The sequence below is a fragment of the Cuculus canorus genome, chromosome 1 (assembly GCF_017976375.1).
Source record: "Cuculus canorus isolate bCucCan1 chromosome 1, bCucCan1.pri, whole genome shotgun sequence".
NCBI classification, from domain to species: domain Eukaryota; kingdom Metazoa; phylum Chordata; class Aves; order Cuculiformes; family Cuculidae; genus Cuculus; species Cuculus canorus.
The window spans coordinates 31,554,103-31,581,652 of record NC_071401.1 but is presented as its reverse complement, the minus strand read 5'-3'; the positions used below and the strand labels follow the sequence as shown (position 1 = coordinate 31,581,652).

The 27,550-nt window shown below is 40.3% G+C and overlaps 1 protein-coding gene across 7 annotated transcripts in view; it reads right to left on the bottom strand.

The window, feature by feature from the left end:
- The window catches only part of ENOX1 (ecto-NOX disulfide-thiol exchanger 1), a 366,853-nt gene extending 342,665 nt beyond the window's left edge, over nt 1–24,188 (bottom strand). For 5 of the 7 annotated variants that reach the window (XM_054052479.1, XM_054052488.1, XM_054052455.1 and 2 more), the window contains exon 1: nt 23,950–24,187. The gene's annotated coding sequence lies outside the window, so the exon portion shown is untranslated. Of the gene's footprint in view, nt 1–23,949 lie in introns of all 7 variants that reach the window. The other 2 variants (XM_054052495.1, XM_054052503.1) reach the window with 1 other exon arrangement.
- Between the last annotated feature and the right edge of the window lie 3,362 nt (nt 24,189–27,550).

Here is a 27,550-nt window from a genome sequence, read left to right as displayed (position 1 = left end):
GGGCCCTACAAATGTTACTAACTTGTAGTTAAACAATTTCCAGTTCCCATACCTGATATTGCTCAGGAGGAAAGACAAGCAAGAAGCATGGAAGGCATATGCTTTGATCATACTCCAATAGCATTATGCTCAGTGAACCTCACACACTAAAGTGATGCTTATTCTGTGTTTTATGTGGTGATTACATGAATTATTTGTTATTCATATATGAGTACTGATCAGTGCACTCATATTTAGTGAATAAATGTCTTCAATAAAATACTAGTACTTAAATGATCAAAAGCGTAATTTGCTTAACTTATAATAAAGTTGCTAATGAGCTTATTTTAAAAAATTTCAACTCACTGCAGTATGAACTCGCATGCACAGTGCTAATCCTTCCATAGAGTTACACTCAAATTTTTAACTGCACATCCAGCAAAGGTACACGCTCTTTTTCAGGATGGTCAGCATTTCTTTCAGATCCCTTTGTCAACACAATTGAAGGTTTATCATTAGTTACTTCAGTTGTATATTGCACAATAGTATATAGTTGGTGAAGAAAGGCTGGTAATGAGGCTGCTGTTTACCTCTCTCACAGTATCAAAGAGAGATTGCACTTAAATGTTGCTCCCAGCTGAAGTACCTGAACTGAGCATGTAACCACCACAGACTCTTTGTCCACTCAATGCAAAGAAATGGGCATCTTCAAAGATCTCAGTCATGCTAAGACCAAAATCTATACCTACAGATACAGACCTATCAAGGTTACCTGCCTCTCTTCACTCAAAAGAAACCTGGATGATGTATGCTTATAGAACAGACAGCCTTGTTACGCATTTCAAAAGTTACGTGGGATGAATTCAGGCTACTCTTTCTCAAGATCCAAACTACCTCCTCATTTCCTTAGTGACATCAAAGACATCAACAGTATCTAAGGCGCACGGTCATGTAGTTTACTAGACATCTTAGAAACTGACATATATGACAGTTTAAGGGAAAAAAAAGAAAAAGAAAAATATGAAGGCCAAAGATATCCTCACACACAGAGGCAGGCAGTAAATACACTGCCTCTTTTGATACCTCCTCTAGTTCCGAAAAATGGCAGTCTAGATTTTCATGCCCTGTTGGCTCTGCTACATGCTGCAGATATACAAGCAGATGATTGATGAGTTTTACACTATGGAAGCCCTACTTGTGGGCAAATGTATACTTGAAAAAGAATTCCAGATTGGTTAGACCAATACGACTGAATGTGATTTACGTTTCGTATATGACAAACAGAAATACCCTTCTGTCTGTTTTTTATTATAATAGCTTTGGGGCAGCCATAAAGAAAGTGCTTGTCTCAACCCTTCAAGTGAGTAGTCAGGACTAGGCAAATGAACATAGAGTCTCAATATGTATCATTAAAGACAAAATTTGCAACAAAATTCCATATCTTCTTCTAATGGAATTGATCTGAATTGGACAGTGTATTTCCACACATTTTCAAAAAGTTTGGGCAGAGTTTCCCAGCTAAGACATTCAGTAAGCTGACTGCATTCAGGTCCCAATGCATTCAGCCAGGGTGTCCCTAAACAGCCTTTAGTCAGCAGCATCTGCTCTTTCTCTGGCCCATGTGGCACACGTTTTTGGGATTACCCTCCTGTCCTTCAAGGAAATGTGATCCAGCCAGGCAAATATTCTGAAGACCCTATGCTATTTAAATCATAGTCTTTCACAGGACTATGTTCTTGTAGGCACTCAGGTTTTGTAGCTCAGACCTAACACAATCAGTTTCACCTTACCTAGACTTGCATTTCTCTGCTTCCCTTTCCTAAAGTATGTTTATACTGAAATGAGAAACCTAACAGGAATACAGATCAATTTTTTTCCCCATATATGACTCTTCTACTGAACCACATCATGTTACGCTATCACCAACATGGGCCATTTCCTTCCTCCTAGGTTGGACAGTCAAGCAAAGCAAACTTCTTTCCTGCAGAAGTCAGCCTAACTTCCTGAAGCTCAGCAAGTTTCCCAGGGTCGTATTTATAAACTTTCTTTGTTCTTCTTCTGGAAAAATACTGAATGTTCCCACTGCTTTCTCTGCAGAGCAGTTTGGCTGAACCCTCTTCTCCAGAACCATCTGTTCCCACTTCATTGGGCCCCATCAAGGCTAACAGTCATCTATCACTCCTGCTCTGGACTCCAGCAGCATATCACCTGAGGCATCTCATGAAAAAGCAACTGAACCAAAATTCATAAACTGGATGCTGAGATTGCATAAATACAACAGTTTCCAAACCAATCCTTACTTCTTACTCAAGGATTTTTTGAGAAATCAAGAAAGTCCACCAGTCAACCCAGAAATCAATAACTCCAAAATTAAAAAAGGTTTGTGTTCATGGCATGTAATTATACCAAAAGGAGAGTAAGGTAGCATCAAAAACACTTACTTTCTTGTAACAGACAATCCATTTGGGTTTTTTTTCCATATTAGATGAAGGTATATTGAGCAACTAAAAGCCAAATAAAAGCAGAACAGGAAGAGTGATCTAGTAATGAGATCACCAGATCTTCTTCTCTGCATAGGAAAAGATTCCGTGTAGCACAACATTCAGTCGTATTGGTCTAACCCTGAAATCAAAAACAATCAGAGCCTGTCTTTCCTTCAGTTCTTTCTAAACCCTCCCAAATTAGAGACCCAATTCCATTTTCAAAATTCCTGCATGCAATCCCAATGGCAGAAGTAAAATGGCATATAAAATTAAGCCAAGTATGCTGTTCTTCATGAGGCATCTTTTTACCTCCTACTCTAAACTGGCCTAAAATTTCTGTCAGATGCCACAATAGGGTCTACGCTTATTTCTGGGAAGAAATTTCCTTGCACAGAGGCACAATAATCTTCCATTATATGTATATGTTATACAAGTTTGTGCAGCCAAATAAATGTGACTGGAGATCAAACCTTAGTCAGAATGATACTCTTACGACAATATAGCAGTGGTCAGAAGATACAAACTACGGATTTTTTTTCCTCCCTTTGAATGTATTTTTCTAAAAGCTTGCAAAAACAAATACCAACATTTTTTATGTGAAGAACATTGAAGATTTATTCAAAACACTTAAAAAGTGACCGTAAAAATCTTAAACAGGAAAAAAAAAGTACTTCACACTAAGGAAAATACTTGGAATGCAAAGTTCTTGTGAATGCTACTGAGCTTTCCTCAGCTTTCACCAAGTGAAAGGTTCTCCTGTCCCTATCCTGGACCGGGAAAGCAGATGGATAGGAAATAGAGGGTTTGAGGCAGGAGTTAAAGAGCTGAAGTTGTGAAAAGCATTATAAAAGGGGACTTTCTTTCTTCTCTCCCTCCTTCACTTACAAAATACTGAAAAATGCTTTGTGCAAGCATTTATTACCTCCCGTGCTCTTTTTGTTGTTGCTTTTAAGTCCCCTAGACACAAATCTGTGGAAAATGGAATACTCAAGATGTATTTGAACAAATCCTCTCCAAAATGATAAGCAGCAATTATCAACAACCTTTCCAGAGAGAAGGATCATAACAGACATCCACTGGGATAATTCTCCCATTCATACCACTTAAGAGAATGACACCACATACACCACATCGAAACGAAGTTTCAGTGTAAATCTCCTTTCTGTCATCATAATAACAACCCAGAGGAGCACATTGATCCTGCGAATGTTCTTATCCTGATCTTGTTATTTCTGAAATGGAAGTTCAAACATTTAAAAAGTAAAAACCTTTTCCAACACTAACTCCAACAGTACCATACTTGTAGCTTGTTAAAAAAAAAGTTCTGCACATAAGCAGAAAAAACAAAAACATCAAACAAGATTTTATAAAATAGCAAAGATCAACAAAGACAGTTTCACTATCTCCAGACAAGCTTCTTTGCAAGAAAATGCTGTATTCCTTAATCTGTATCCTGACTTACAGTCAAAAATGGCAAAAGGAACTGCATCTCACAAAATTAAGTACTACACTCAACTTGAAAACTACAAATCTGTTCTAGTTAGATATGTAGAGTAAATATTTTAGGATCTTTTATTTGGGAATATTTGGGGTGATCCTCAGACTGGCTAAGAGCCCCTGAAAGGCCAATCTTTTCTGCAATCACACCAGACCTCTCCTCTGCTAGGAACACAGGCTTGGTTTAAACCAGCTTCACAGTTATTCTGAATTCTGTCACTCTGCAAAGAGTGGTTTGATGGTTCACCTACCACAGAAGCTCTTGCTACATCTTTTTCCCTCAATCCAGGTCCTAATTTCATTTTTGTCATTCCAGAAGATAGCCAAAGCACATCCAAAGCTTCCTACAATGGAAATTCTCAACTGGTTCATTAATCTATTTTTTTACACTGCCCTTGGGTGATGCTGTAGGTTAAGTAGGTCATGAACATCATGTATTATTTTGTATATGAATACTAATGTTCGTTAGGGACTTCAACACACAATTACGGTCAAATTTTAAAAAATTAAATATTGAAATATTTCAAATTCAGTAGAAGGCTTTACTGCATCCACTGGACAAAAACCAGATACAGTTGCAGTCAAAGTCATTGCTTTGCCAGAAAATTACAGATCAAATTGAAATTTAAATCCTTCTCTAAAGAATGGAGAAAAGCACACACATGTACACATATAAACCTTGCCTTTTCTCCTCCATCCATCTGAGCTCCCAGTGCTGGTAAGTGCCTCACAAGCATTCACAGAGAAATGACTTATTTCAATTTTAAAAGTCAGGGGGAGGGGGTATCCTTGTTGTAGTTTTCTATTTTTCTTTCCCTATTGGCCTTCACTGTTTTCTCTCAATATTCTGTCTCTGTTCGGATACATTTCATTTTTTTTCACCTTGGGGGTATGGTACAAAGATCATCTCTCTGAACAACATTCAATAGGGGATTGAATCAAAGGAGAGTAAAATTTGTTCCGTGAGAAGGTGGAAAGAGGACTTTAAGATGGTTTGGACACATGGCTGGTAGTCAAATGATATATGACAAAAAGCCTTGCCACTGCACAGGTTTGTTTTGGACTTCATGATTACGCATTTAATATAGCAACAACCAGTCCCACCACAAACCATGAAATAAGGACATATTACAATAATTTTTGATTACGGGAAGCAGGATACAACTTCTTACTGAGCCAAATCAAGCTTTTCTCACTGACCCCCTATCAACACATTGAAAAGCCCTTTTCATCATGGTAAATAATGGCAATGCTTTCAATAGCTGGCGATTCTCCCTGAGTACGTGCAGAGATGGTGGATTCATAGTGCACTTTGATGGAGGCATCCTCTTTCTGGGTGTACCTGCATGAGAGCTACCAACACTGCACACTTCAGGAATCTGTCTCCACAGACCAAAAAAAATTTACATTATGTGCTTCAGAATCTGAGCTGTCATTGTTAGGAGCAAACATGTTAGGTGCAAAAATGTTTTGAAAACTGTTTTGTACAGTTAAATGATGAGAATTGAGGGCTTTATATCCACCTCACAGAGATTTTCCAAGTAATTTTCTATTACCTCCTGATATGCAGAAAAATCCCTGGCCACCTCCACCCAAAAGATACATTTATAGATTTATATAGATTTACAGTAACACATAAGTGATTAATGTGAATTGATGTTATGGTAGGAAAAAAAGCTTCCAAACCAAAACTACAAATAATTTCTACTACTATGCAAACCAAAGCAAGACAATTCTTACATATGCTCCTACCATGCTCATCAGTTTGCTTCAGTTACATGCATCCTGGTTTTAATATTATTGGGACTTAGAATTAATGATGCACTGAGATTTATAGCGCCATTTACACATCTCAGCATTACCCTTTTGGAGGCCTCTACAGCCTTAAACAGACATTAGAAGGTCACTCAGAAAACTCTCATTGAGTTCAACAGAAAGAGAACTCTAAATAGGAGATACTTAAAAAAAAATCTCACTTATATCAGTGTTTCCATGAAGCTCACTGTGTACTTGAGGGAACTTCATTTGATATCTGCATTCAGTTGAGTTCATTTTGTTTTTTCCCATCTCTTCCAAATACGTGGAATAAATACAACTGGATCTAGCACTGGTCATTATGCAGTGGGAAATGACAGAACAGTTTCTGTATATTAATGCAAGCGTGACAGATATGACTATTGAATGACGTCTAGAGGGATTGCTCAGTGTTTGTGGAACTGTGAGAAATTCACTTGGCAACATCCCTAGTAAGTGAGAAGTCCCTAAATGAATATTGCCCAGATGAAGTAACTGAGGCAACTGAAATCATCTTTGCTCACAGACAGCATTGAACACAGATTGCTCAACACAGACAATTCCTTATGTTCATGTGTTTCCTTTCCCCCTTTTCACAGGCATGGCTTTCTTTGAGCAAATCAAAGCACTGAGAGATGCAAGTCATCGAATAGTAACTCCATATGTTGCACAACAGAAAATTTTTGAAACGAAGGAAAAGCATAGCCTTTGGGTTTTTGTAAGAAACAGACTCGTAGGCAAACAGATATAATCAAAGACATTCAGAATGCAAAACTGTCTTCTTTATTTAAGGATTTTTAATGAAGGAAAAAAAATGCCTAATAGGTAGCGGGTCAAACTTCTGGCTGGCATGAATTAAGCCACTCAAGTATACACAACTTATAACAGAAACATCAAGAAGCACCTTAAACTACTACACCACTGCCAAATGCCACCATAATTAGGCTAGAAATTATATGCTTTGAGTCACAAATAGGATGTGCTCAGCCTTATTTGCTATTTAGGATCATGCCATCCAAGCACAGGCAGCAACTTTTATTGAGAAATTCACTTAAAGATAACAACTGATTTAAAAGAGGTGCATCTAAGTTTAGTTAAGGAGCAACTTCAGAGATTATTTTCAATTACTGAGATAAAATCGTGGCTTCTTTCAGAATGAAAAAAGGAAAGGTGTTCTTTTTTTCTATATACACTACATAAAGCATATGAAAGCTTTAAGAACAGTCTGATTTCACAAACAGTATCAGCTTTCTACTAATATTCCTTAACTCTGATTTTCCCTCCCTCAAGTCATTTTTCCAATTATTTTCAACATTTTCTTTGATCAATTAATAAAAAGCAGCTTTCCTGCTGCAGATAACAGGTCACCGAATTCCGTTTTACATTGAATAGGCTTACCCTACTCTCAAGGATACTAACTGATGGGTTTATTTTCTTTCACCAAACCTGGAGGGCTCTAGCTGATCATTGACTTTTTCTCCACAGAACTCCTCATTGATTTCAGAGAGCATGAGGTTGACAGCAGGACATAAGCACTCAGTTCTTCTAAACTTGCATGAGGATCTGCGGTTAATAAACAGAATGCCTCTGTTAAGCTGCTAAAGCTATTTTTTCAATACAAGTTTTCTTGAAAGGCTTCAGGTCTGGAAAAAACAGCCCTATCTTCATCTCCTCCAGTTCATTATCAAACAGGTCTGCATCCCTGTTTAATAAGTAACACACAGCATCCTCGGCTGATACAGAGGGGATACACCTACACTGTCTGCCTTAGACGTGTAACATTGTTATGACTTAACCTTGTAAGCATAGGGTTCCTGAACACTCAGTAGATAAGAGACACCTGCAGCAGGCAACTCAGGGACCAGGGGGCTGCCCTACATACACTGTGTAAACTCTTAATTCAGGCACTTATGTTACATGCCCAGAGTGCGTCTGTGCAGTCCCTCCACACATTTCAGCACAACGGCGTGCTTCGTGCACACTGTAAGCACGTCTCTCTGCTATTTCAGCCTCACCGAATCACTTCGCTACCTGCATTTCCATGAGAAATCTATACACGCAATATGAACCTGTGGGCAACAGAAAACCTCAGGAGTTAAAGGACAGGATGTACACAGAAATAATGAAAGAAATGAGGTGTATTTTCTTCAGCACAGAAATCTGGGGACATGTCATAAACATATATTAACCCTCTTATGATAATCATTTAAGATATTGATAGAGTTGACAATGCAATCTAATCATTCTCCCATCAGAGCACTGTTGGACTCATGCACAGCAGACCTGCAGTTCCAGAGCAGTTCAGCTGTTCTAATATATGTCATAGTTGCTGGAGCGTGTCTAGAGAAGGGCAACCAAGTGGGTGAAGGGTCTGGAGAATAAGTCTTACAAGGACCGGCTGTGGGAACTGGGGTCACTTAGTCTGTGGGTAAAGAGGCTGAGGGGAGACCTTATTACTCTCTATAAATACCTGAAAGGAGTTTGTAGCGAGGTGGGTGCTGGTCTCTTCTCCCAAATAACTAGCAATAGGACGAGAGGAAATGGCCTCAAGTTGTGCCAGGGGAGGTTGAGATTTGATGACAGAAAAAAATTCTTTACCAAAAGAGTGGTGAAGCATTGGAACAGGCAGCACAGAGAAGGGGTGAAGTCTCCATCCCTGGAGGTGTTCAGAAAATGTGTAGATGCGGCACTTTGTTTATGGTTTAACATGGCACCATGGCATTGGGTGGCATTGGCATGGTGGCATTGGGTTGACAGTTAGACTTGATGATCTTAGAGATGTTTTCCAGTTTTAATGATTTTATGATTCTATGATCCCTCTTCCAAGGTACACTTTATTAGTTTAAAGAAAAACATATAGTTATCTATATTCTATATTCCAAATAGTAAAGTCACTAACAAGACACAGATCTTTTAAAGGTAAAATAGGAAAGAATGTAAGGCAGAACATTTAAGGCTTTATCAAACTGAGAAAAAATACCCGTTGTTGTAGAGAGGCCATCCATATGCCTTTAAAGACAAAAATAAAGATTTTCTAGTCATAAGCTATCACCACATTATCAGCTGATCACCTGCTGTCATGCATGCACATCAAGCTGTTTTTCTGGCAGATTTGTTCACTTACATTGGCCAAATAAATGTGTCTCTTAAAATAAAAAAAATGAAAAAATTAGCCCATTGAAAACAACTCCCTCATCTGCCATCTTTTCAATAGAACTGAAGTGCTCTTCACACACATAGTACACAAGCATCTTGAATTAGCAGGGAACTATTTTTAAATACATGAAGGATAAGATATGAAATTAGTTTCATGGGGAATGAGAACCTTAGAGATTATTTACTTTCCCTTAATTACTTTGACTCACCACTCATTTAGCCTTCCAATAGTACCACCTATTACACCCTCAAATTTTGCTGTTAAAGACATGAGTATGTTTTTTGAACATTCAAGATCTGGACCTTAATGATACATAACCACATTTCTCGAACTTACTTACCCACGTAAAAGCAAATTAAAGGTGCCATATAGTACAAATATCCCTTTATTTGGAACAATAGCCTCAAAGTAAGGAACCCTACATAAAAACAAGCACCCTCTTTGAGCAAAAAGACAAAAATTCAGACAACTGTACAAAACTATTACACTAGGCACAGGTAGCATCTTATACTACTGATCATATTTCATGTAAGGAGCAAATCAAGGATTATTATTTAAAAATCAATTTGACAGCAAAGACCTCAAGTGACAGGACAGCCTACCTGAGCCTGAGAGAAGCTTAAGTTTCTAAGCCTTTAGAGCCCTCAAACACGAAATGAAGTGGGGCCATGCAACCCAGCTGAGCCACTACCATAACCCATCTTTACTGCATATGACACGGGCATATTTTTGTCACTTGCACAAGATACAAAGAAAAGTTAGAGTAGATGAAAATGCTATCTCAGAAAGAGCACTTGTGGCAAATGTCAAATATAAAATTAAAAAAAAAAAAAAAGTAATAAAAAAATAAGGTCTACAGTCTTATTCCTGTAGAAATAAATTAACTAGGATCTTTACAACAGAGGCTCATAATATTAAAAAACTGGGGAAAGTAAGTAGAAAGGATGAAGGGAGAAAAGAAAAGGAAAGTAATAGAGGTGAGTGCGTTATACAGAAAGTAGCAAGTCTGAATTATAAATGAGATGGAGGTCAGAGCAAAAAGACACAGGATGGACACACACAAATTGGGTAAAGGAGGACTAAAAAAATGAAAGGAGAGAAGGCAAGACAAAAAGGGCTGGGGAGGCAGACGCGCAGAAAGGATGGCTTAAAATTAAAGAAAATAAACCCCACAAAAATAATAAAAAAAAAAATCAAAATCCAAACAAATAAATAAAAGCAAACCATTACAACCAACCACAGTTCTATGTTTGTCCTCCAAAACATTACTCTACATATGAGAGCTGGAAGGAAAGCGAGTGAAATTAACTTCACTAGCTAACAAAGTTCCATTAAATGCTGACATCTCAGGGTTCAGTCGTGTCTCTGCCAAGCAGCGGGACTTTATGCCAGAACTTCTCAGCTCCCATGGGATTAAGGCTGAGCTTAAGCAATGCCTGAAAGAATTTCTACACTTAAACACCTGAGAGACAGCATACCATAGCATCAGCTCCAGATTTTTTTAGGATGACTAATCTTTACTAAGTAAGGGAATAAGAGGTATAAAAGCCATCACAGTACTACATGTAGCAATATATATTACTGTCACCATGTATCTGAAACTACAACTTCTCTCATTAAGAAGAATAATAAATGGCTTGATAAAGTACTAATATTTTTTCCTATCAGTTGTCAATGATTAATTTATCTGAAAAATATCACAGGCTGTTAAAGCAATTAGCAAAGGAATCACTATGAAATACAGAGGATTTTCTGAAGGTTTTCCAGGGAAAGATGGTAAGAAAGAAGCTTCAAGTTCCACTTTCCACCAGTGAATATTGTGTTGTTCCAATAAAAACAACCATTGCAGTTGAGAGAAAGAAAAAGGAGAGACTCTGAAAAGAATTTTTCAAATCGCTTATTAGAATATAATGAATATTAACAATACAGGGTACAAATTCTCCTGAGAATTGAGTATTGCTGAGTTTTGGATCCCTTCTTCTTGGCTTTTAACGTTGCTAGGGAATTTTATAGTTAATGCTGTATTTCCATATGAATGTTTAAAGAAGGGGGAAGGGTTCGCAAAACTGAATCTTAAGTGTGGCGATTTCTTTGTACTTGCAGAGAAAAATCTAATGTTCTTGTAAGACTGAAATAAGACACTTTCAAACTTAACTATACATTATCAAAGATTTTTAGAAGAAAAATTTACACAGGAATTTGCTTTTCTTACTAAAGTCAGTAGCAATGAACCACACTCGTCATTATACTCAGTCTAAGGGCAACAAACCAACAAATCGTGGCAGCTTTTTTTTTTTCTTTAATAGGTAAAAGCAACAAGTTTATTTTGTTTTGAACAGATTGTATGCCCATTTTTCATAGACCATTTAGAAAGCACATTGCTGTGGGCTACCCAGGGACGAATACACTGAGGCACCACCAAGTGACACATTTTGTCAACTCTTTTGAGATGGATGAAAGAATTCAATTCAACTTTTCTTTTTTTCTGTCTGGAAAGAGAGATGCCCCAAAAAAAGTATTTTTTAGCCCTACTTCCAGAGAACAAAGCTTAAATGATGCCCTTTCTGCGTCTTCATCTGCTTCTCCTCCTTTCTCTTCAATAAGTTTGGGCAACAGCAACAAAAACTAACAGAGGGCAGAGTCACTTCATTTACATGAAAACAAGTGGCTGAATAAAGGAGAAAAATAATAAACATTCCATGGTTTGAATGGTAGGAACTCAACCTTGTATTAGCAAATCCACAGAGAAATCTCAACGGAAGGAGAACCTGCGGAAAACAAGGAAAATTTGGCTCCATGCCCGCGCTACCACCATCTTTCTGGTTATTCTCCCCGTCTTTCAGAATTTAAAACATCCCAACTCAGGCAACTCTTATTTACTGCAAGTATACATTAAATACAGATACACTTTCACTAGCAACTGCTGTGACAGCTGATCTTCACACCACAGTATTATCTTAATAATCTCTCAGCCCCAGGGTCTTTGTTCTCATGTAAGTGACCTACAGTTGGTCACCCTGGATCTTATACAAAGCATGACGAGCACAGAGGTTATATGAGTTAATTGCAGAGCGACTGCAAAAATAGCATCCTTTCTTCCTTTCAGCAATGTGGTCTTTCTCTATGGAAAACAATTGGAGTTATGCTGTAATTCAAGCTCACGATAGAACTATGTATCTGGATAACTCCACCATTAGTTAATGTTACCACCACACAAGCTTGTCTGTTCAGTATTTGACAATGAAATTCAAGTTAAACAACCTCCTCCAGAATGAAGACAACATTGGATTAATTAGGTAACTTGCTACACATTTAGAAAATGAAGATGAATATCCCTTTTATAATCATATTAAAATCCAACAGAATAAGAACAAGACTCTAATCTGTTACTGTAGTACAACTCATTAATATATCTTGAATTGCTCAAAATTTAAATCATTGGATATCAGATTCTAGCCCCATACATCTTAGAAGAACAGATGACTCACTACTCATGTAAAAAGCACGCAACTTCCATCAACATATAACACACAGGAACCAATTTGTTTCCTGGGAGAGTTTAAAATTCCCCTGCCAAAAGAAAAGCAGAAACTGGGGTCTATTACTCAGTCTTTTCTCCGCTCACTTCCCAGAACTCAGGCAACTTTCCTCCTCTGACTGCAGACAATCACTGGAAATACTGTAATAAGTCCGTAAAGCTTTTACTAGTTAAAATGCAAACCACAGACTACCGAATTCATTTTGTAACATGATTATTACTCCAACATGGTCCAAAACTGAAAGAATGCAACTCTAAATATAATAAACAAGGATGTCGTAGCTGAGTCACAAGTCTCTAAACAGTCTGGTCTACTATTCTTTTAGTCTATATTTAGTGGTGCTTTAACAACTGGGGATACGTCTACATAAGCTTTGTGAAGACATATTAGTTTTCTGTCTACCTAACCTTTATGATGCCTCTGCACTAACCAGGGCTGAACCCCAAGTTATGCTAGCAAGGGATCATGCATGAAAAAGTGAATTCATTACATTTTTTCAAGCCTAACAGTGCAACGTGGCAAAATGCTCACATTGAGCTGGTCAGGGAAGAATATATTTTCAAGTCTGAAACATTCGTGTGCAACTGCGTCTCCTTTAACTTGACTTCTACATTTCCCACTGTTCCGACACAAACAGGGATAACAGACTGATGATCTGGATTTCAGTTTAAGTTATGAAACCACACTACTTCTGACTGCCCCACTTCCTTTCATCCCACTCGCTGTAAGGCTTGGTGAGAATCACAGACAAATAGAGCTGGAAACAATTATGCAACAGGATCAGTAACATCCTGTAAAAAAAACCACAGTTATATCTACCATGCTCTTGAAGACTTGAACTCGTTAAGGCCCACAACGTTCACACAATCATTCTCGGACCCCTCTGAATCCTTCGCACTAGAAAAATTTTCCTAACCTTGTTATTTCTAGCAATATATTCAGCCTATTACTTTCAGTCTACTCACTGTGGGCATTGGAGATTTTTTTCTCATGCCATACTTTCCCATTCACCTTCTTCATTCAAAGCGTTAATCTTGTAATTCAGTTTCTACAGCTGCTGAGGCCTCCTTCAGTATTTCTCTCAGATGTGTGACATTATTTATTTGCAAGTTAGAGGAAGAAAGTTTCCACTTGAACCAGAGCATCATCAGGCTGTATCTGGTCAAAATCCTTCTGAAACCATCATTAGTTGCCTTCCTAAGACTACCAATTCTCTGGGGTATAAACATTTCTTACAAAAGTAGCATACTATTTCAGTTTAAATAAACTTACATTATTGAGGACCATGCAGTAGAGCCACAAATAAAGATAAGACTTTCCTCAAATGATTTCCAAGGGTAACTGAAGGAGGGGAGCATAAACACTCTTTTTTTGCAGCCAACTCCTAATTAGTCAGATGGTTCTTTCTCACTGAAAATGAACTCAGCATTGGGACAAATCTACTTCAGAAGGTCTCATTTCATTTTTTTTTTTGCTGCTTCTAGGCTTGCTCCTCAGGTTCTTACAGAATATCTCCTCGTCATACAGCCAACCCATGGCATCCCTTAGAAACATGACCAAGAGAGCTACAAAGGTCTGCATTCTTCCTCACATGAACGCTTATAGCCACACTCTAAATATTTTTCATATTTGCTGAACCACCTCGCATTAATAGAAGTGATGCTTGTTTTAGGTTTGCAGTTTTAGTGCTGCATTTCCTTTTTTCTTTATCCATTTAATAGTGAACTAGTGAACTTATGTGCTTTTAAAAGTGCAGTACACAGAGGCTTACATCTCACCTATAATGTTAATTTTGTGTTATGCTGAAAGCAATACCAGCACAAAGACTTTCCCACCAAGACTGAGGTCTTCCTTTTCCTAGTGTTTAAAATAGGAGTGGCTACTGCTCTTTGTCCTCCCTGATAAAAAAGACAAACTGATTCCTCTGGAATGAAATGAGATTGAAGAGCCACTGAAACAACTGTAACAGTGACTTTCAGAGATTATCACAGCTACAATGACAGGGTTGTCAAAGCACCTCATCTTCAGGATTATCAAACTCAAACTTCTGCTTTCAATTCAATATTCAGTTTCATCTGCCAGCCCATCTGACACTGAAGAACCAAAAAAGCACTGATTTTCTACATAATTTCGAGATCACCGCTTGTCTTTTTTGACTAGCCCCTCTTGTCACATTTATACTTTAGGCGTAGAAGAATTGTTTGATTACAGTGGGTTGACTGACTTGCTTCACATGACTTCCTTTATTCATGGGCAAGATGAGTGTCCCAATTCTGGCTGGGAAGGAGTTAATTCCCTGGGTTCAGTGGGAAAAAAATTAATTTTAACAAGAAGCTAGAAAAGGACACAGCTGGGGCAGCTGACTAAACCAGGCAATGAGATATTCCATGCCATCATTGTCATGTCCAGTATATAAAAGGGGGGCTGCCAGCAGGGCAGGGTGTCTTTGGGCAGCTCAGTGCAGCTGGGCTGAGTTCAGGGTTTCAGGTTTCATGGTGCAGTGGTTGTTTTTTAGTGAGGTGGCTTCACACTGCTGTTTCTGTGGTGCAGGTGTACATCTCAAAATTCCAGACTGGCAGCAGATGGGCACTGGTCTCTGATCACTGAGCAATTCTGCATTGTATATCACCCATTCTGTGGCTCCTCTGTTAAACTGTTTTTATCCCAACCCATGAGTTGTACTTTCTCTTATTCAATTCCCCTCCTCATCCCACCAGAGGGAGGGAGGGATGAGTGAGTGGCCACCATGATTCTTTTATTGCTGACCCAGGGCTAAAACCAAGCAACCATGTGGTTCTTTGTTACTGGCTTGGGACTAAATCACAACAATGAGCCTAAAAATTATTACTTCTATAATTGCTATCTTATTTGCAGTATACAGCACCAAACAGAATCAACTTTGTTATGATGGAGAAGGTAAACCTAGGTGCAAGACTGGCAAGCTGGCCTTATACAAAGCTGCCCTGTCAGATGTGCTGCGTTCTTCCAGATCTGAACAAATGAAGCCCGCTCTGACTGTGCAGTTCTCTACTCTCCTCCTTCTCATCTATGGAGAGCAGATTACATTAAGCAGCAACTCCATTCTTTCATTATCAGCAAGCCTTCTCTTTCCTTTTCCCCAGAGACTATATGTGCTTACGTAACCTCCCTTAATATTTTCCAAGAAACTGTAAAATAATTCAGATTTTTCAGCCTTTCTCTTTCACTTAAAAAATGTTGAGATAGTTTCCTTCCTAGGCTGAAATTACAGCTGTCTTCTGTTTTGCAAAGAAAACAATATAAACTACACATTTTGTATGTGCTGCAAAATGATTCAAATATTAAACAAATGCATAATGAAAAATAAAACTACAAAACCCAACTAATGATACACGTACAGCACCTGGTTTCACATATTTTTCTGTAATAGCATTAATCTTACAGAATTGGCAAGAAACTAGATAGCTAAGTAGATTGCCAACAATACACCGAACCTTTCACCTGGAATGTATCAGCCTAAGTTTTAGACCTGCTCCCTCTAGGAACTGAAAATGTTTGCTCTCTCAGAGGCTGTCAATGATGTAAAATGGTAATGTCCAACTGGTTCATACAAAATAGGAGATACATTGCAGGAAAAAGAGTCATCAGCATGAGCAGTATTTCCTCTTTCTGTTAAGATATGAATAACCTCGAACCAAAAACTTGCCAAAGGTGCCTTCATTTGCGCCTTCATTTGCTAAAACGAAATTAACCTAAGGATACTCATTTTAGACCAGCTCATGCAAAGGTAATTTAAAGAAAATCTTAAATCAAATGTACTGTCCAGGACCTTTAAGTCTTCAGCTTTCACGTATAACAGCTGGCCACTAACTCCTCAGTTCATGGTCTCTGTGAAGGGAGCAGAAGCCAGATGTATATATACAGAGAAGGCATGAGGATGCACGAGCAGATCACTCTTTTACAGCTCATAAATCTGCACAGTGTGCTTGTTCACATCCAGGTGCCCATCATCCTTATCTGCCAGCAGAAGACCATAAACACCACACTTTTTAAACTTCTTTTGACGCATCTATAACCATACTACTCTGGAATGTGATCTCAGCAGATTTCACGGCTATGCAAGGGTCACACCTCTGAGGAAAACTCTCAATAAACTAAGTGGATCGCTTGTTCAGTAAATGCAACTCTTTCTTCTGAGTCACCGTGGAAGTAATGCCAACATCCATAGTAAGTCATCAGAAGAGATTAATCCATGGATCTTTGCCACGAAAATACGGGCCGCTACCACTGCAGAATGAGAGGGAACTGCTTCACTTGGTACAAAAGAGTAAGCACTTATTCTTACACAGAGAAGCAACTGAATTAGGATATAACACAATTTCACACAATGTCAGCAAAATATTAGGAAGCAATCTGCCGCCTTCAGATGAAACAAACTTATCTGTCATTGCTGAAAGTCTTCCTGACTCTTCTCATAAGGGCACAAGTATCAGCACCCATTCTAAGACCATGCTCTCATTCTGGTTATTGCATTCCACCTCCCTAAATTAACCCCATGCCTTTATGAGCTACTTCTATGCAATTTCTTCTTTGCTTCCCTGACAAAATGCTTCTTAACACGTATGAGTAAGTCTAAACAGGGTTGTAAAAAGTACTATTAAACTTTCACTTTATTCTACACCAGGCAGTGCTACTATGTCCTGATGATTTTTTATGCAGTATGTAGGGCACATACTTTATAGTGCCCCCTATAAATAGACCCCTTTAAAATCTACATAAAGCAAACCTGTCATACCAAAATAGTTGTATGTTATCCATGCTGGCCATGGAGGGACTGTTCTTCATTATGTATTGACAAGATCTCCATATCTTAAACGCTAACACAATGTTAAAAGTACCTGTCAGAGATTTTGTTTTCAAGCAGTCACTTAGGAGTGTACTGGTTTTTAATAGACAGACCAACATTTTCCATCTTATTCTGCACACAGAAAATCTAGAGGAAAACTATATCTGTTTCCTACAATTTCAAAACACCCATTTCTTGTACCATCAAGTACTTAAAGCCAAAGCTCTACTCCAGATCAGCTTTCACTTGTGTGTGGTGATCTCCTGCAAGAACACTGTTTTAATCATTATCACGCAAGGAAGGATTATTCTGAATCACTTGTTTCTACCTTATGGTTACCAAAATAGGCCTTGTTTAAACAGTTGGCTGTCAGGTACCCACAAAGCATGGCAGAGGGAAATCCACCTCCTCCTCTGCAATTGGCATGGCTGTTGGAAAACACATCAGTCTGCACAACAATTTTTTTTTCTGAATGCTTGCTTTGAGTAAAATGAATTGCAAGAAACCAATGTAATAACATCATTCCAGGCAAAGGTTCCTCAAGGAAACTGCCACTACAGCTTAAAACTGCATCATCTCTGACTGAGTTGTTTCTCAGTCTGAACAGATGAGGCAGCAATGCACCTTGGGAAAGGTTATCAATGTGTCTCAGCTTCTTCCAGGAAACAGGCCACTGATGGCAGTAGCCGTCACGATTTGGACTGCACACAAATTACTCAGATCACAGGAGACAGCTGTTAGGAGCCTAGGGCATCTGATGAGGGGACAGGAAGGAAGCAGTTCTACTATCCATGATTGCTACTCGATGGCAGTAAGCTTCCTTAGATGATCAAACAAAATCCTACAGAAAGTGTCAACAAACAAGAAGCTGTCACCTCCATGTCCTCTACACCACCCTGGGATGCTCATTGATTTCAAAAAGGAAAACAAACAAATGAATAAACCAGTGCTGTTTACTAAAAAATCTACTGTAGCAAATCCTCACACATCCACCATCCCAGCATTGACTCAAGCTGAGACTGTACCATGACCGTTTTCCAAGTCATGCGCTTACAAAAGCATAAAATCCAACTGTCTTGGCACTGGAAACTACACAGCCAGGGTATGAACACTCCAGTTTGAGATAAATCAAGTCATGGGTGGTTGGCCCACTATGAGATCTAGTTTCTCTTGTTACCTTCAGCCAAAACTAGAATTAAACAGAGACATGAAAAAAGGCTGTTGGATCTTGTACTCCATCTCCTTGAAAATGCATTAATTGCCTTCTCCAGTACATTCGCTGGTGACTTGCCTTCTTTTACTTTAAATTCCTGAAGAGAGATGAGGAGCTCTCACTTCATCTGGACTAATATAGGCTCAAATATCTTCTTGTGTCATTAAATTTTTGCCCAAAATTCGTTTTAAACTTTTATTTTCTTGATTTCTCTATTTATTCATTTAATCCTAAGTATTCTCCCACATAATGCATCAAAACCATCAGATTTCTTTGACTACAATACATTTCAAATATCTACACATAGTTAACCTATCTCCCCATATTCAGCGATGACCTAGAAATAAGGCTAATTTTCAGTATTTCCCCTCATGTAGTTCTCCAGACTCTCAAGTATTTTGTTGCTCTTCTCTAAGCTTCATTCAAATTACAAATATATTCCTGTTAATACAATATTCAGAGTTTTCAGATACGCTTACAGCAGATTCTTATAAAAAGGGAATTCTACCTCTTTGTTCATAGACATGGTACCTTTTGCTGGTCAGCTCAACCACAAATCCTACTGTTCTGTAATCAAGACATGTTGCAGACTCATGGATTAAATCCTGCTGGGATTCTGGTTCCCTTACAGCATGACTATTCCCTATCAATATGTTCCTGATTTGAGACACCTCTGAATTTGTCTTCTCCCCAAATTTGTTCCCTTCACTCTGCTGTCCTGTAGGAATTTGCCTTAAAGTTGTATTTACTTGAAAGCAAAGATGTTATTTTCAGTGGTTACAGGTGTTGCTCAAGACCTCTGTTCAACAAAGCATTTAATTGCATGCCTAACTCTAACCACATGCCTAAATCCACTTGATTTCGGTAAGCAGAGATGAGCTTAAGCATACATTAAAAAAAAAAAAACCAGTTAGGTATGCAAAGTAGTGCTTTGCTGAACCAAATCCTCAGTTTCTGTAATCACTCTGATGGTTTATTTTCCATATTTGGCACAAATTGACAGCTCAATGCTTTTATATTACAGGATTTAAAAATGAAGCTTCAAGAGAGTCCAACAGTGACTTCATGCTTTTGTTCCTTTCTTGAAATAATAGGAAATAAATAACCTAAGTGAATATGCAACAGTACAGTAATCATTAAGTCTATGGGATATAAACCTGCAGTAACTCACTCTACATTGTTGTAACTACAGTTCTCTCTTGGAAAAAAAAAAGAAAAAGCTCTGTGATAAACGTGAAAAAGAACGCGTATCTCAGTAAGGTACATGGCAGGTTCTTCATCAGCCCATGAGCCACTGCCATCATTGCACAGTTACATGAAGACAACAAAGCTGTCCATTTCTTAATTCATGTCTAACAAATGCCTTTACGTGCAACAGACTCAACTCACTAATCCACGAAAGATGGATTTTTAGTGGGGAGAAAGGGGAAGAAGTCACTAGTCTTTGGTTTTGGTCATGGGTTGACGATTTCTATCAGCTGCCAACCCAGATGACAGCAGTTGTAAGATTTCACATTCATCACCAGTAACGAATGCAGTTGGCATAACAGGAATTTCGTGGTGAGTATTTAAAATCATTTCCAAATGTCTTCCATTGTTTACAAGCAGAATACTTCATGACCTTTCTCTCTTCCTTGTTTTTTGTTTGTACTTTTTGTTTTCTTTGCCTTCCCTCATTCTGCTGCCTGGTAAACATAGGCAGAGACTAAGCAGGGACTGCAATTAGGCAGCCATACCAAGCTTAATCTGCGGACTACCTAATTGTAAGATTGGGGGTTTGGGAGGAGTGCCATCTGAGAAAGAAATGGAGAAGAAAAATTGGAAAATGACTACTTCCTCTCAATTCATAAAGCCTTCCAAAATTTAATTAACATGTTCTAAACTAAAGCATCCACACATGCTATGGCACTAAAATGTGTGATTTCAAATATAGACACGACAGTAGCTGCTCATTGATCAGAATTATAATATTCTCTGACCATTCCACTTCCACCCTTTTTATTGAAGTGGCATCTGTTGTAATGCTTTTGTGTCTCGGTACTTGAGATGAACTCAAAAAATACCTATAGGCAATACAAATAAATTGTACATGACTGCATATTGGATCTGTTAAACAACAGTGTGAACCCCAAAGTCGCTCAGATAACACTGTCCCTGCACCTAGAACAAATACTCTTGTTTAATAGTGCATACATGATAAAGCTTGCTGTCTTCCCCATAGCAATTTTTTCTTGTGATTTCATAGTTTCTCAGGTGGAAATGATACCCTCAATGTCATAGAATCACAGGAAAACTACCACTGTGTTTATTTTTAGTAAGACTGCTGTGAATACCTCTGGATAGTAAAGACTCCTAGGTAAAACTCTGAATAACTTTTTGCCACTTTCTCCTGTAAAGGAACGAGAGGTGGCAAAGAGACAAAAGCACAGAAACTTCTCTGCTGCATTGTACATACAACTACTCATCTGTGCCTACTCACCTCCCTCCCCTGCTGCAGTTCAGCATCTCCAGCAGCCTCCAAAGCACTAACACCTGCTGGAAGGCTGGAACCCGACAGGCAGCAAGCACCAGCACGGATACCGGGTTAGCTCCACAGCTTGCACTAATGGATTTTTTCAGATAGATGGCAGTGCACGAAGTGCATCCCAGATTGGTCCAGGGTCGAGATGCCATTTCAATGCTGAGGCACTTTAAGCAAGGGAATTGCTGCATTATCAAGAGCACTTTTAGAAAGATCATGGCTTCGGACCCGATCCTGCTGCACTGTGATAGTTCGAGCTCTTTTGAGGGGTTGAACTGGGTGCCAAGAACGTAAACACAGCAAAGCAGCACTTAGGATTTCACTTCCTATTCCTGCGTGTGGCAAAGAATTCTTCTTTCAATACAGTCTAACAAATGTAGTTTTAAGACACATAGCTAAATGATTACTAATGAGATAAAGTCCAAAAAGATATTGCATACTGGACACAGGAGATGATAAATCTTACTTTCAAGGGTCTGTAATAGCACAGATTTAGAAATAGTCCAGCAATAAGAACAGGGCATTTCAAACCACTCTTACTGGCAAAAATTCAGCAGTTACTACCTAATTTTGTGCCCTTCTTCATTCTAACAGACATTGTTAATAAGCAAAGAGAGCAGAAAAAATGTAACCATTTAACTGCATTTACCCCAGCAAATCACTTTCTCTCAAAAGGAAAATATTAACAAAGCAGGCAAAACAAATAGGAGCAAATCTTACTGCACAATTAGTAGTTCTGTACCTACTACCTAGGGGTTTTGACATAAAGCTATCATGATGTAGAAGCATCCACCATCGTTTTGTTTTCTGTTCGCAGTAGGGGGTTGCTAGGAAACAAAATACTATTGTCTGATTTCATGATCTATTGCCTGGTTTGCCTGGCAATAGTGTCTTCTAAATCTATTACTGGATTATTTTATATTTCACAGAGAGATTAAGACTAACATCAAAACACATGCATACAGAGAGGAGCAATAAAACATGCATCAAAAATCACGGGAAAGGATGTATATACCCAGGCTGAGGGAGACAAACCATCCTGAGGAAATTGAACTTAAGCAGTCTGGTGATATTTATATATGCACACACTCACACGTGTATCAGCTCGACTGTATCAATAGTTTTGTCAACTTGTCAAAGACTTGCTGCTGAGGATACAAAACGTTCTCTTACTACTCGAGAGCTACTGTACACTGCAAGTTCTGTAAATACCACATGCTGCAGAACGCCAAGTGCGGGCGAGCACACACGCCAGAGTCAGTTTTGTTCCTGGAATTCAGCACAGGGTTGTTTCAGTGCCTTAACTTCCTTATGTAATAAATTTTTTTGCACATTCTGATGGAGAGAAGAGTCAGAGACAATTCCTTACTCTCCTCTTACCACTGTAACATAAATAAATAAATAACCCTATAAATAAATAAATAAATAAATTTTAAAAAGCATCAGGAAAAGAGATCTACAATTGAAAGCCACCATAGCAATTTTCACTTATTTTTAGAGTGGCAAGTCTTTGTAAAGTTAGAGATCAAAAGATAATTACAACCAAACAAAATGTGGGTGCCCATCAAGTCATCCCCACAGCACAACAGGAGACCTGAAGAGCAAAAAAGGAATCATACTTAAAAGCTGAGAGTCAGATGAGGAGACTTCAGTACAAAGCTGTGGAGAAAAAGGTTTTAAATAAAACCTGAAGAGTAGTTACTACTGTCTTATGTTTATCTACAATTTCACACCATGCACAACATGCACTATTTCAAAGTCCTTTCAACTTATTTATTAATGTCTATGCATTTTATCATTCCGTTTTAAATTTGAGGGAAAAAAATGAATGAAGCAGATTGCAAAAGACATCAAAGCTTTTGACGTGTTACAGTAGAACTTCCAGTGATACAAAAGAAAAAAAAAAGTAATAACATGCAACATAAAAAATACACAGTTCATGGGAAGATCTGAGAGCTTCTTGTCTCTCCTGCCCAGGGATGGATTTACTCAGCCTCCAACCCTCCCTTTCAGAAACCAGAAGCCCTCACCAAAAAACAATTTTAGAATTAAAGAACAAGAGAGTAGAACGCCAGGCAGCTTCTTCCATCTCAGACTTCCAGATCAAAGCAACGAGAGACGGCCACGACCCTCAACCAATCCCACTTCTTCCCCAGGATAGGAAACGGCTGTTCCCCGGCGGGTGACTCACTCCAGTAACCCTGCCGGTGACAAAACGGTACCCGGCGTCTCCCTGTCCCTCACCGGTCGCACACCGAGATCCTGCCACCTACAGCTTAGCTGAAACCTGCTCTAACGGGAAAGGGAGCAAGAGGAGGAGAGGGATGGGACAGCCGCCTCCTGAGCTGCCACCAACAACTGTTCTGCAAACTGCAAGGGTGGGAGGGAAGGGACACCGGCGGTCCCCGCGGCCACCGAACTCCCGTGGGGAAGAGCAGGAGGGAGGGAGGGGACACCGGGGGTCCCAGCAGCCACCGAACTCCCGTGGGAAGAGCGGGGTTCCCCAGCGGGAGGGACCCCGGGAGCGCCCACCCTGGCCCCGGGGGGGCTGCTCCCCTCGGAGGGGGCCGCTCCGTCCTTGGCCGCTGCAGCAGCCACTGCAATTAACAACAACAACAAAAAAAATCAAAGGGGAAAAAAAAAAAAGGCTAAATAAATAAATAAATGCATAAATAGCCCCGCTAGCGGAATGGGAAAACACAAAACGCACCCTAACGCGGGCGGACCCCAAACAACAAGCAAAGCCGGGCACCCGGGAGAGCAAACTTCGCGCTGCCCGGGGAGCCCCCGGGGCGCGGCGGGGGCGAAGCGCGGCCGCGGGCAGCGGAGCGGCTGGCGGGGCTGCGGCGGGGCCGGGGCATCGCGGCTCGCCCCGCTCCCACCGCGCTGCCCTCCCTCCCTCCCTCCCCGGCCTCTCGGCTGGCTGCTCCGCGGGACCTACCGGTGCGGGGCCGCGGGAGCCTCTGCCGCCCCCCTCCCTCCCGCGTTCAGCAGCGGCGGCTGCAGGACGCCCCGCGGCGGCTCGGGGCTGCCGGAGAGGCGGCGGCCGCCGAGGCACAGGCAGCGCGGTGCCTTCTCTGTGTGTGCGTGTGCGAGTGTGCCGGGGAGGGATGCTGCAAGGGAGCGAGGGAAAATTCTCCCCTCCTAGCAAAGCCGCCGACAAATGGCAAGGCAGGTGTGCGGGGAGGCAAGGCTCCCGGAGGACGAGGAGGAGGAGGAAAGGGGAGGAGGGCGGGGAACAGCCACGGAGCATCGCGGCGTCCCGGGGGAGGTGGCCGGGGGCGGGTGCGCCGCTCCTGCCCCGGTGCGGCCGCCGGCAGAGGGGAAAGAGCCCCGAGCGGTGTTCCAGGCACCTCGGCAGAGCATCCTGCCCCGAGGGCTCAGCTCTGGGCCCCTCGCCGCAAGGAGAATGTGGAGGCTCTGGAGTGTGTCCAGAGAAGAGCAACGAAGCTGGTGAGGGGGCAGAGAACAAGTCTTATGAGGAGCGGCTGGGAGAGCTGGGGTTGTTTAGCCTGGAGAAGAGGAGGCTGAGGGGAGACCTTATTGCTCTCTACAACTACCTGAAAGGAGGTTGTGGAGAGGAGGGAGATGGCCTCTTCTCCCAAGTGACAGGAGACAGGACAAGGGGGAATGGCCTCAAGCTCCACCAGGGGATGTTCAGACTGGACATCAGAAAAAAAATTTTCACAGAAAGGGTCATTGGGCACTGTCAGAGGCTGCCCAGGGAGGTGGTTGAGTCGCCTTTCCTGGAGGTGTTTAAAGGACAGGTAGATGATGTGCTCAGGGACATGGTTTAGTGGCAGATAGGAACGCTTGGACTCAATGATCCAAGAGGTCTTTTCCAACCTGGTGGTTCTATGATTCTATCATTCTAAACATTCCCCAAGGCATCCCCTTAAAGACACCCAGCTGCTGGGCAGTTTGGGAGCGACACCCCATCCGATGGGATTGGTGCTTCCTTGGGAAACCATCCTTCAAGAAAGTAGTTGCATGTCTTATCTGCAGAGGCTCACACCTCCCAGTTAGCTCTAGCTTAAAACCAGCACCCCTCAGAGGAAACCCTTGCTATAGAGTCTGATTTTTTTTTTTTCACTTATTAATCTTCCAGGTAGGAGAAAACACTTGAGTGTGGCAAGAGCACCTGACCTCACCTTTCCTCTGCAAAGTCATAGGGCAGGTGACCCAGGAAAGCTCTTCCTAGGACAAGATGCTGAGCCCAGAGGGACTTGAGGCAACAAATGCTTCCCCAAAGCCAAGCGGTGCCCCTAGAGATACTGTTGAACACCTCATCTGAGCAGAGCTAAAGGCTTTTGTGGCTACATCTCAGCTCCAGCAGAAGGTCCTAGCTAATCCGAACTCTTCCAGCTATTTGAATGGGAAAAGCTTGTTCTTCTCCTGGCCTGAATTACCATGCAGGGCTGCTGTAAGAAGGGGTTGTGATTTAGTGCTGGAGAAAGGCTTTGTATGCCCATTTATAATACGTTTCAGCACAATTCTAGGTGACGATTAGTTGGTAAGTGAAAAGTGGCTGTGGCTGAAAGGTGGAAACTAACATCAGATATTAAATATTGCACACAGTAGCTATGATTTCTAGTCACAGAAAGAAAATCTGATAGAAAAATCTCCTGCCTTTCTTTTTCCACAGTATTTCTTTCACCAAAGCAGTACTGAACTACATCCACAGGTATTGGGCTAATTATATATGCTCACCAGCCCATCAGTTTGGGTTTACCAGCAAGCACACTTATGCAACAGAAGCAATTTCCACACCACTGGGCTCATCTGATTTAAACTATACTGGCTTGTGTTGCCTCTGTGTGTAGCTTTTTTCCCTTGGCTGGCAGAGTCAGTGTCACAGCTTCAGTTTGAAAAGTGACAACAAATAATACTGACACAATTTAGACCGAACAACACAAGGATACAGGTGGAGGATGAAACACAGAAATTAACGTACTAGTTTACGTAAGTGTTAACTGCCTCTGCTGAGGAGTAGAAGCCACTCTTGGTCCAGCTGGACATGCATGGATTACTTATTTCCTGACTGGTACTTGCTTTGCTTTTCCGTGACAATATGGATAGCTGAATAAAGGAAAAGTTCCTGGAGGCATTTCTGTTCTACGTAGCCCTGGTGAAGAAAGATGTAATTATAACTTGGGCATCTTCTGTATTATCCACAGTAAAACACATCTTTTCAGTCTTTTAAAGCACAGGTGCTAAGCCTGTTCATTCTTAAACAAACACCTTTTAAAAAGCATGCAGAAAACTCATGGGGAAGTTCATGCACAAAACGTACTTCACCTGTAGTGGAAGTTACATTGTGAATCCAAGGACCAGTTAAAAGCATCTTATAAACTCCAGCATCTGAATGTATTTATTAAATTTGTCACCTTTATCTGTGTTAAATTCACTTAATCTCTTTCTCCTAACACTGGATACAATTGTACTTAGAAAGACATACACACAAAAACATACAGCAGGGTTTAAACACTCACCTCTTGATTGTTGCATAAGACTAGGTTCGTATAAAACAGAGGTAAAAGGAAATATCTCTGCCAATGTTCATCCTGTTTAACGTAACTGACTCAGACATGAGAATTGTTGATAAGGTTATTTCATTATGGAAATTTAGAGTTGTTCCCTCCCCCAGAACTGCCTGGACAAGCGCATGTACACAAACATGCATGCACAAATCTGCAGAAGGTGTTACTTTCTTTACACCATTTTCACTAACACTTTCAGCATTTTTTTTGCTATTGGTCGGTTGGTACAGAGCCTGGTTCCAGCCAAGACCTCACTTTGTTATGTTCTGAATAGCTCTTGGGAAGTTGCTGGCTTGACCCTGAAGACTTTATAGTCTAATTTTTTAATAAGTGAAGGATTTATTTTTTTTAATATAAAAAAGGACTCATTTTAGCTGTCGTATAAGCATGCATTATATCCCAAGACTTCAATCAGAGCTGCACAGACACATCTGAGAGCACAATTAGGCCCTCTGGACCTTTTAAAGCTTCAAAAATAGTCATGTGTAATTCCTTCTTCTGTAGATCCTGCAAGCTTTAAGAGAATTTTTGAAAGCTGTAAATTCCTATTTATCCACTAAGAGGCTCACAGGCAATCTTTCCCTAATGGAAATAGAACTGTAAAGCCGAAACATTAATATACGCAATATGGTACATTACACAGGGATAGACTCGTCGGAGCCTACAAGAGGGCACAGTGGCTGTGCCGCTACTGAGCCAAAGCCAAGCGGGTTTGCTGCGCTCACTTGACTTCCTGCACATGGGTTTCACTATCTGATTTATATTAGGACTATATGGTTCTCTCTTAAATAAAAAAAACCCGAACTGACCTTTGAATGCCTCATCTGCATTGGCTGGCAACCAGTATTGGTGCATCGGAGGGCACAGTTTGATATAAATATGAGGCACCTAGTCTTCAATGAATGCACTATTAATATGAAAATCTCAGTCCTCTGTCTACTGTAATCTCCTGCCTCTGATTGGCTTCAGTGATGAAAAAAATTAAGATTACTCATTAGCAGG